This window comes from Tupaia chinensis, unplaced genomic scaffold, assembly GCF_000334495.1.
Source record: "Tupaia chinensis unplaced genomic scaffold, TupChi_1.0 Scaffold000548_1, whole genome shotgun sequence".
Lineage (NCBI taxonomy): Eukaryota > Metazoa > Chordata > Mammalia > Scandentia > Tupaiidae > Tupaia > Tupaia belangeri.
The window spans coordinates 1765643-1776490 of NW_006160060.1; the positions used below are offsets into that span (position 1 = coordinate 1765643).

At 53.3% G+C, this 10848-nt stretch overlaps 1 protein-coding gene across 1 annotated transcript in view; it reads right to left on the reverse strand.

The window, feature by feature from the left end:
* Positions 1–10848, reverse strand: part of TAFA5 (TAFA chemokine like family member 5) — a 102163-nt gene that overhangs the window by 1143 nt on the left and 90172 nt on the right. The gene's annotated exons all lie outside the window — the stretch shown is intronic.

Genomic DNA, 10848 nt, shown 5'->3' on the forward strand with positions numbered 1-10848 from the left:
AGAGCCCTGGGCCACAGGGAGGCCCGTCCTGTCCCCGCTGACCTGCCTGTCAGTGCGGTAGTTTATTTTCTTAAGGTTTACTTCTCTCTCCTGCTGGAGAGAGAGACAGAGACACAGAGAGAGAGCCAGGACCCATAGGGTCTTCACACCATGCTGCGACTTGCCCTGGCTCAGCTGGTCGGGACTGCAGGTGAGCATGCCCAGGGTCTGCAGGGAGGCCTGGGTGCACCCTGGACTTTCTGTGTGGTCAGGCACCGCAGACCCGGTGGCCACTGTCTCTGCAGAGGGCTGGCGGGTCCAGAAGGGACGTGTCGGGAACAGGCTGGACAAGACGGGTCTGAAAGCTTCGGAAACCAACCACGGAGACCAGAGGCTCCTCACTCAGTGCCGTTGGCCGCAGGCTCGCCGCTCACGGGCCTGCTCCGGGGCCATGCCCAGGGCTGTTCTCAGCGGCTCTGACCCTGTGCTTCTTTTCAGTTTTTAGGTTTCTGCCATAGCATGAGTGTGCTCACCAGAGAGGGAGACAGACCGAGCTAGAGAAAGGCAAAGTGAATACCCCCAGGGGATGCCCGTGTGGCAACCTCTTCACTCTCCTGCGTGGCTCGGGCACACATGTACTCATACCCAGGGTGGTTTTCAAGCTGCCAGGTCTGGGGCTTTAACCGTGATTGGCCGTGTGGGAATCAGTACCTTAAACATACCACCTGCTAGCCCCGACCTCGCGCTTTCTAGACAGAGTAAGGAGGCAGGTCTAGAATCATGGCCCCTGTCCCCCTCCATCCACATGGCAGACCCCACCAGGCTAGCCGGCCCCCACCCTCAGAGCCACCACTGCCACTCCCGAGCTCCGGAACTGCCCGGGGCTGTGTCCAATTCAGGCCCCTCCTAGCTCCCGAGCCTCTGAGGCCACTGCCTTGCTGCCCACACGCAGCGCTGCTCTGCCCTTCTCTGCCTGAAGCCCCCAGGGCAGCCTGGCGGGGTTCCTCCTCTCACACAGCAGGCCACCATGACCTGCCTGCTGGCCCCAGGCCCTCCGTCCTGCTTGTGAACACGCGACCTGGTGGCCTCCTACCTGCCCGTGGCCTGCAGCCAGCTGCCACTGAGGGCTGGCAGCGTGCCCCTGGTGGCAAAACAAGAGGGGAGTCGTCGTGCTTTGTGAACAGGTTGGTGAAATTCTCATTGGCGCTGGGCTGGTCACGCCTGCCTAGACGTGGTCTTGTCCTCATCTCAGCAGGGGCCTGGGTGGTCTTGCCAGGGCAGCGTCAGTCTGAAGGGCCGGGCCAGTGGGACTCTGCAAGGCCTTGCTGACAGAACAGAAGCTGTCGGGGTACCCTGTGCGGGACAACTCTGACCCCACAGCCGCCTGGCCCAGTCAGGCCTGTGCATTTCAGTCTCGCAGAGCTGCACCCCTGCGCAGCTAGCCGGCCAGCATCGGCCCACTGCCATCTGCCCAGCGGGCACATCGGCCCGTTAGCCGTCACGGCCCTCCGTCCCTCTACCCTAGGTCTCTGCAGCCCTGCTGCCGTGGGTGCCTCCCACAGACAGCTGGGTGGCCTGCGCTTCCTGACCAGCTTCTTGCACTCAGCATATGGTTTTCTTTCTTCAATTGCTGGAGAGACAGAGAGGAAAGGAAGCGGTGGAAGCAGCCCTGGTGGGTGGCGGGCAGGCATCCCTTCTCCTCCATCTCTCCTTCCTGTCGGGACTTGGGGCACACACGCACATGTATCCGGCGTGGTTTTCTGGCTGCGGGGCTGGGATTTGAATTGTGCTGGCCAGGTGGAATCGGCTTCCCCAACTGTTAGGCCATGGGCCAGCCCAGTGTGACATCACCAAGGCTTTTCCGTGTGTCAGATGCCATCCTTCTCAAGACCGAGCCATCCCCTCGGCGGCTGTGGACAGCTGTTCACCTGTTCGTGTGGTGGGGCCCTCTGGGCTCGCGGCTGCCCGGCTGTGGAACAACGAGCCGCGCATAGGCACTGTCTGCCTCTGTGTGCAGACACCGGCCTCTCTCTCGGCAGGAGGCTCTACAAGGGACTGGCTGGGTCACTTGGTGACAGTTTATCTCGAGCGACGGCCATACTGCTCCAAAGCAGCTCAGCGCATCGCTCCTCCTGACTTACAGCACGCCTGCTTCCCAGGTGGCTGGCCTCGACCTCCCTACCAGCGTCTTCTAGATAGCTCCAAAGGAAACGGGGTGAAGACAAAATGCCCCAGCGACCACCGAGCGTACCGCATGCCCGCTGGGATCGGCCAGCTGTGGCTGAGATGCTGTCCTCACTCTCCACGGGCCGCCCCGCATCGTGTCGGGTTCTCTGCTTGCTCCCTCTGTGGGCGAGGCTGTGATGCGGGACACAGCTCATCAGTGGGCTCCGGCCACTCCCCACATTGCACTGGACGACCATGGTGTGAGACAGGGAGGTCAGCCAGGTGGCCTGCTGACCACGTGTGCACTGGCCAGGGCCCTGGGCTACTCCAGCCCTGCTGCTCACTGGGGCCTTCAGAACACCACTTGGCATCTTGTTGCCTCGGCGTCCTCTTGCAGGGGAGAAGCAGCCCGCTGCTGTGATGGCTGGCAGGCAGAGCCCAGCTGCATGTGCACGCCCAGGTGCATGTCGGGCGAGCTGCTGTTACTGGGTCCTCAGCCTGAAGTTCTGGTGGTCATGGTCATCTTCCTCACTCCCAGCTCAGCCGGACACCCAGCTCCCTTCCCCAGTCATCCGGGAGTGTCAAGGGTTGGGTTTTTCATGCAGTCCCTAGGGAATTTGATCCTGAGCATGGTGCAGGTAAGAGCCCTGGAGGTTTTCCCCAAGTGCAGAGCCCTTGCCACTGCTTTGAAGTGCTCCTCATCCCTCGCTCAGTTCTCACCACACCCCGGTTCTCTTCAGGGCCACTTGGTCTGTTCCATGGGTCAGAAAAGAAGAGCCTATTTTTAAGTTTTAATTCTATGCCTAGTTTGGACTCCTAGACTCTCCTGGTTCCTCCAAGGTTCAGGCTCCTGGGCGGCCCTGGCTCCTCCCGGAGCCCCACTCTGCTGTTGCATGCACACGTGCTATGGCACATGCACGTGTCTGTACCCAGCCGCCACGGCACAGCGGTCTTCTGCTGCAGCATCTCAAGCACCAGGATGCACGAGCACTGAATTCCGGGATACGGCACAGAACAGGTGTGAGTCCTGAAATTCACTGGACTCTGCTAGACGTTTATTAAACCTGAAATAAAGTTTAAAAGCACAGCCGACCTCACGACACTGACCCGCTCTCTGTCAGGGCCGCTGTCTCCATTTACACCTCCAGTCTGGTCGGCATCTCAAGGTGGATCAGGCCATGTAGGTGCGACGGCTCCTGGTCGGCATCTCAAGGCGGGTCAGGCCATGTAGGTGCGACGGCTCCCGACGGGGCCTCGGCCCTCAGACCACACTGCCCTCTCCTAGCTTCACTTCTCGTACTTGCCTTCACTGACCCACTCTGGCCCCGTGGAGCTGCCACTCTCTCCCACACACTCTGCCCTGAGACACTGCTTGGCCCTGCACCGGCTCCTGCAGGAGCGCCCTGCTCCTCTCGCCGGGGTTGGATAGCCTGAGCTAGGAGGGCCACAGGGCGGCTCTGCTCCACTGGGGGATGGGCCCACTGCTACAACCGCTCCTCTGCACTGCGGGGCCGACACAGTCGCTGACAAGGGAACGGACAGGCGGCAGCGACAGCAGCTGCGTGGGCCCGAACTCGGACCCGAACTCAGAGTCTGAGTGCCAAGAACCTGAGGGCAGTGGGCAGCTCCTGTGTGTGTTTGGCCATTGATTCGACAGAGAGCTCCTCAGTCCTGGCCTTCCAGCAGACTCCAGCTTTTCCGAAGCCTCCGCGCCTCATCTGTGAGCAGAAACACCTGTACCTTCTCATCACATACTGACGAGCCCACGCTTGCCAGAACTTCCAGAACATGCCAGTAAGAGCGAGGACAGCAGGCCACTCCGACTCAGCCCTGGGGGCAGGGCCAGCCCGGTCCAAGGCCAGGCTGGCTTGGGGTTGAACGGACACTGGTTAGCCCACGGCCGGCTGTGGCGTGCGCTTCTGCTCATTTGATTTTTAAATTTTTAATGACTGAACATCGTGTCTGCCGAGTGTCTTTTTCAGCACCTACTAAATCAGAATTACATTTGGATCTTTTTAAAAATTTATATTTTTATTGTGAGAGGGGACACATACTGGGCAGAGAGAGCGGGAGAAAGGACCTTCAGTGGGTGTGGTCCCACCGCAATCCCTTCGTTTCTCCGCCCTGTCGGGACCTGGGGCATGCACGTACCCGGAGTGTTTTTCTGTCCACCAGTGGGACTGAAACCATGGCTGGCTGTGGGGGATCTGGCTCCGTTGGCCACTAGGCTGGGGGCTGGCCCATTAAGCTCTTGGGGTGGCTCGCCATTCTACCCGACTCCAAGACACCGAAGTGCATTTCCACGTCGTATATGAGCTCACCCGCTAGCCACGGCCCTTTCTTGCTCACTCGCAAAAGGCTGTGGACTGCTGTACCGCTCCTACCTGGCGGAGCACCGAGCCCTCGCCCCGCGCCCCTGCCCCGCGCAGGAGGTGCATTCCCGGGGTGGGCTGGCACACAGGGCCTGGGGCGCTGGGCAGGACGCATCCCTGCCCGACGGCGTGCGGCCCGTGTCCGTCCTGGTGGTGGGACACGACTTCGGGTACTTTCCCCTCTGTCAGTGCTCCACTGGCTCCTAACTGACCAGGGCGATTGCCCACATTTCCGTGTCCGCGGGGCAGAGCGCTGCGCGAGGTACTTTACGGGGTGTGTGTCTATTTAACCATTCGCCTGGGGACACGCTGCGGATTGCTAAGGTTCTGCTCCTTCCGCCAGTTTTGGGAATTTTGTCCCCAGAAAAATCATACATTTAACTAAAACTTCCAGATTTAGGGCTCAATCTACGAGATGCTCACGGGCTCTTGAATAATTGAGTCTCCAGACTGCAGCGTCTCCTGCTCCTTCTTCCGGGGCTATTTTCTGTCCTAAAAAATAACCACATGCAACGCAAGGAAATCCACATTTTTTATAGGTTTGTTGGAGATGCAACGATCGAGTCCACAACTTTCCTTTTCAAATCTGTTCACACTTCCTGTTTTTTCTGTAACTCTACTTTTTTATCATGGCATAAAATGAATAAATTCCACACCATTAAATATCTGCATAAAATGTACCCCAACGCCAAAGCCGGCGTGAGGCCATGTTTGAGGAGAGCCCGTTATGGGACACCCTGCGAGGTGCTCGACAGTTAAGGGTAAGTGCAGGCTGGGACCTCCGTGTCACCGCTGAGCTTGCTCTGTCCATGCGACACCGCGATCGTTTTGAAACGTGCACTGTTGGATCTTTTCCTGCCCTCTTTAAAGTGCTCCACTGCTAAGTTTTAAAAATTTTCCTTTCTTCCTGAACTCTTAAATGCATCCCCTATTAATGCAGGAGGCAACTATGAGCAACCCGTGGGGCCCGGAGGGGCCAGAAGGCCTTCCTCTGGGGCGGGAGTGTGCTGACGTGCAGCACGGTGTGGCCGCCAGGCCCGCCAGGCCAGGACCAGGGGCGAGCCGGGCCAACGGGCTCCTCCCATCTCAAAGCTGCTGAAGTATCGAGGAGCTGCTTTCATTTTTTTTTTTCCTTGAATGGAAAACGACTTTAGCTTATAGTAATCTGTCTCCTGCGTTCTGTTTCCTTATAAATGCAGCTGTGTGGATCTGCACCGAGGACAACGCCGGGCACCTGCACACACAGCAAACCGGGGTTACAGCCGTCGATGCTGCTTCCGTGACAAGATGGCTGGGACTGCCTTGTTTTCAACATCCTGAATGTAATCCCTTCCACTAACCTCAGTCCTCGCTTTATACACTGCCTCCCAGACCACCGCCCCGTCAGCCGCCCCGCGCCCTCCAGCACCTCGCACTGCCTCCCCGGAGCCCGTAAGCGACGCCCGGCTGCCAGGGAGCTGAAACCTCAGCACGGAGAGCCTCGGGGCGCAGCCCACCCCCAGGACGAAGGCCTGGCCTGGCAGGGAGGAGGCGAGGAGTGTGGTCCACAGAGTCCTCCCCAAAGGAGCTGCTGGCGGCAACACGGCCTGAGGTGACAGACAGAGCTACCACACGACGGACTGGCCACCTCTCTTGCGGCACGCCAGCCCGCGGGGGTGAATTCACCCCCTCATGAAGACACATACTCCCACATCCACTGCAGTACTCCAACTGCTGCACTGTGGGACACCGAATGTCAGTGACAGACACACGGCCACACGGGGAGTGCTGCTCAGCCTTCCGAGAGGAGGTCCCGCCATCTGCCACAGCACGGCCGGACCTGGGCACCGCCCTCAGTGACGTTGCCACACACGGACAGACTGCCCGCTCTTGCTCACATGTGCCAGGGGCGAAAACCAAATGTCCTCTGTGTTTCCCACCAGTATTTATTTATTTATTTTTTTGGTTAGAGGTTTTGCTATAGGGCATGGGCACTCGTCAGAAAGATAGAGAGAGACAGAGAGACAGAAAGCGAAAGATCACCCCCAGGGGGTATGGCCCCGCCACAATCCCTGCTCTTCCATTCTCCTCTTGGGATCTTGGGCACACACGCACATGCAGCCAGCGTGAGTTTAAGCCACCGAGTCTGGGACTTGAACCGTGGTCGACTACATGGGAGCCCAAGGGCATAGCCATTATGCCAATTGCTGGTACCTCCACCAGCCGTTTTATAGTTTGAGGATTTATGTTTCGATCTTTGATCCATTTTGAGTTGATTTTTGTTAACGGTGAGAGATGGGGTCCCGTGTCATTCTCCTGCAGGTACACATCCAGTTTTCCAGCAGCTCTTGCTGAAGAGATTTTCTTTTCCCCACTGGATTAACTTGTGCTCTGTCAAACATCAGTTGGTGTTATGTTCTGGGGTTCACTTCTGGGTTCTGCTCTCTCCCATCAGCCCACATACCTGCTTTTGTGCCAGTGCCAGGCTGTTTTAATGATCACAGCTTTGTGATATATTTTGGGGTCAGGAAGTGAGATGCCTCCTACTTCATCTCTTTCATGCAGTTATTACTTTGGTGATACGAGGCCTTTTAGGATTCCAAAGTTTATCATTTTTCCCATTTCTGTGACTGGTATTGCATTACATTTATAATTCACACCGAAACTGAAAGATGGGAAGGTGTAAAAATATGGAAAGCAACTGCAGATACTAGACAGTGTAGGAGCAAGGTGAGCATTGGGGCGGGGGAGGGAGGAAATTGGGGGAAAAAGAAGAGAAAAACATTTAACAGATGTAAAAGTGTAAAATCGTGTGTTACGAATGGTGTGGGGGTGATAGCTCTCCCTGCACTAACCTGCAGTGTCTTCATGCTCGGAAGATTCTTTTTGTACGCTACAAAGACGCACAGCGATAAAACGGAAATAAAACAAGAAAACAAAACAACGAACTCACTTCCTCTTTGCTAGTTATTTTCCCTCTTTTTTTTGGGGGGGGTGAATTTTTCCCTAGTTTGGGTTTTTTTTCTCTGATCTCAAACTCAGGATATCTTAAAGGCACCGAGCATAGTGGCAGGTCTATGTGCCGCTATGCCTGCAGACTGCGTGCCGCTCCTGTCACATTCCCAATGGGACGTAAGTAACTGACCTGTGTCTGCTACTGTCCTGAACCCGCAGGTCTTGCTCAAACGGCTTTGGTGCCTTAACTCATTCATTCCTTATAGCGGCCCTGGGGACGGTATTGAATCCACATCATAAGTGTAGAAACAGACACAGAGAGAGCTAGGTGTGCTCTGAGCTGTCCAGCTGGTGGCTGCCCCACCCAGGACGGGATCCCCACAGGCTGACGTTACCCCCTGCAGGGGCTCTTGAGTGGCCGAGTGATGGATTTCATCCTTTAAACATCAAATTATGAGGAAATACGTGTTTCTCAGGTCACTCTTTCTTGATAAGGTTTTAAGTATACTGTATCCTAACTACAAAAGAAGGCTGTCTTCCCTTAGTGTGGGCTCATTCATGACTTATGGCTATTTCTGTGAAGACTAAAGCATGACATAAAACTAGAAGCACAGCAACACTGTATGCTGTGCTTTCAATATGTAGCTCACATTTCATTTAAAAATGTGTATTATTCAAAAGATCTATGCTTTTTTCAACTGTTTTGATGGTGTTTACTTGACTTTAACATAGATTTGAGATGTGTTTAAGTTATGTTTCTGATCATTTCATTTATTTGTAATTGTGTTTACATAGTATGTGCTTAATGCTAAGGTAATCAGTGCATAAGGATTTCTGACCATAACACTTTCATTATAGTTTGAACTGTAGCATATAAATATGTTATATGTAAATGTATCTGTATATAACATCATATTATTCCAACTGAATATTTATTGCCTTCCAATTTCCTTTCAATGACATTTTCCCAGTATATATTTATTGGTTCAATTTTGTTTTTTTAACATTATTGTTTATAGGAGTGTACTTAGAAGGCAGTACGTTTAGCTACTTTGAACATCCTCTTTGACAGTCCATGCCTTTTAATAAAGAAGACTAACACATTTACATTTATTGCCATCACTGATATTAAAATTCTGTCCTAAATACCAAGCTCCATGTTGATTTCTTGCTATGGTCCTTTCATGGTTTATCTCATTGTCATACATATGTACAAATTTAATTTGCTGCTTATTCCATAGTGGGTAAGCAGAAATTATGCTTTTGTTTCTGTCAGGGAAACTTTTATGTTAACCAAGTGCACTGTCAATGACTAAGCCAGTTCTCTACTAACCTAGACTTTTTGGTCTCTTCTGTCCCATGAACAGACAGTAAGTGATTCTCTTACCCTGTCAATGCTCACTCTCTACAGCCTTTGCTAATTTAACCAGAGGGTTATAAACAAGGTTATTATTACATAACTTCTTTTTCACAATACATAGTGCATCTTAGATAACAGTGCTGTGGATTTGATAGTCAATTTTGTAACCACAGTTACAGGAATGATTTTATCCAGCTCCGTATTTAGCTGTTCTCAGTGGTCACCATTAATCTTCTTACATGTGACCTTTTCCATCTTCAGCTCCTGATTTTAATATTTTTTTCTTGACTGGCTTAAGTGCATCTTTTATTCATATTTTCAGAAAAGCCATGTGGGTGGCATACTTTCTAAATCTTTGCAACTCTAAAACAGATGTCCTATTTATTTTTTTTTTTTGTCCATAACAACAACTAGAAATAGGACTGAATTCATCAGTAAAACTGTTTCCAATCAATCCCTTTAGACGAGCTTCCCTCTGTCTTTTGAATCTAGGTCTGAATTCATAGGGTCGCTCGTTGTGTCTTCGTAGGTTCTATAGAGTCTTGGTCTCCCGCCTTTATCTTTCCTTCAACATCACCTGATGGTTTTCCTTTATTCTTCAAGGTCAAAGATATGGCCATGGAACGACTACATCCAGGATGTGTTTGTCCTTTTGTTTTGGCTAGAGGGTGCATACATTCACCAGAGAGGGACAAAGAGCGAGAGGGAGAGAAGAAAGCACCTCCCGTGGAGAAAGGCTACACCGCAATCCCTTCTCCTCTCTCTCCTTTCAGACTTTGGACACACATGCACCTGTGCCTGGCATGTTTCTCAAGCTGCTGAGTCTGGGACTTAAACGGTGGTAGGCCCTGTGGGATCTAGCTGCCTCTGCTCTCACCGCCGTGGTCTCACCCAGGGACAGCCACAGTTCTTAGGTTGGGCTCTCCCGCTCTCCCGGCCATGAACTTCTCCCACTTCTGTTTCATTTCTTTGCTTTTCGCTGTGAATAATTTCTGGGTTCTGAGATTTGTCTCGACATCAGTGTTTTGACTTTCTACAGTGACATTTCATTATGTGGTTTAAAGCACGTTTTAACCACTCTTGTATTTCTCGTGTCTATTCACCTTGAATCTCACCCGCAAAACTCTGGCTCTCTGCTTCCATTCCTGTTCTTCTTTCCTTCGGTTCCTGGGTCCAGGACTCAGCCTTGCAGCCTGTCGTACCACTCAGACACACCCACGGATGCGCTCTCCCTGGGCTGACCTTTCGCAGCCCCCACGCCTGTACACCTGTAGCGCTTTGTCCCAGAGGGCAGGTGCTTGTGTCTTTACAAGCTTGGCTATGGGGTCTGGACTTGACGCCTTCAAATCCCTCGAGGCACACAGAGGTCCAAGCAGGCCTCGATCAGCTGACAGCCCTGGTGGGGAGTGAGTCTTCAGTCTTCAACCTTGTGCTCTGGGTGTGGGAAATCCTGCCCTCCCCAGGCTGGTCTGGAAGGTCCTGATGAAGGGGAGACCCTTGATCTCCATGTGACACCCAACAGGCTTTTGGCCTCTGCTGGGCTCTGTCCCCATGTGGGGGTAGTTGTCTACTCTTCGTGTTCACTTGGGATTGGAGAAGAGAGATTAGGACACAGGTGTGGTCTTGGCCTGTGCACTCACTCCTGCCTGCCTGAGAGGCTTTTCCCTGGTTACTATGTCTCTTCCAGCAAAACTCACCTCCACTCATGGCCTCTCCTTGTCCCTGCCTGCATGTGGAGGGGTCCCTGGGTGGGTTGATTGCCACCTCTGCCCGCCTAATTTCTAATCACTAAGTCACTAGCATTATGGGAGGGCCTGGGGTCTCACGCCTTCCTGCTTCTCGGAGGTCGTCATTGCCATTCTGGTCAGAGAGTAAAACACAGGTCCCCAGTATTTGACGCACCCTGCGGGGACCTCACACAGAACTCGCACGCACTTCCTTCTCTTTCCACTAGTGATGGAGCCATTGCAGCCGGTTTTAATTTCAAAGTGCATCTGAGTCACCGGAGGGCAGTGGTGGCCACTGTGTATACACAAC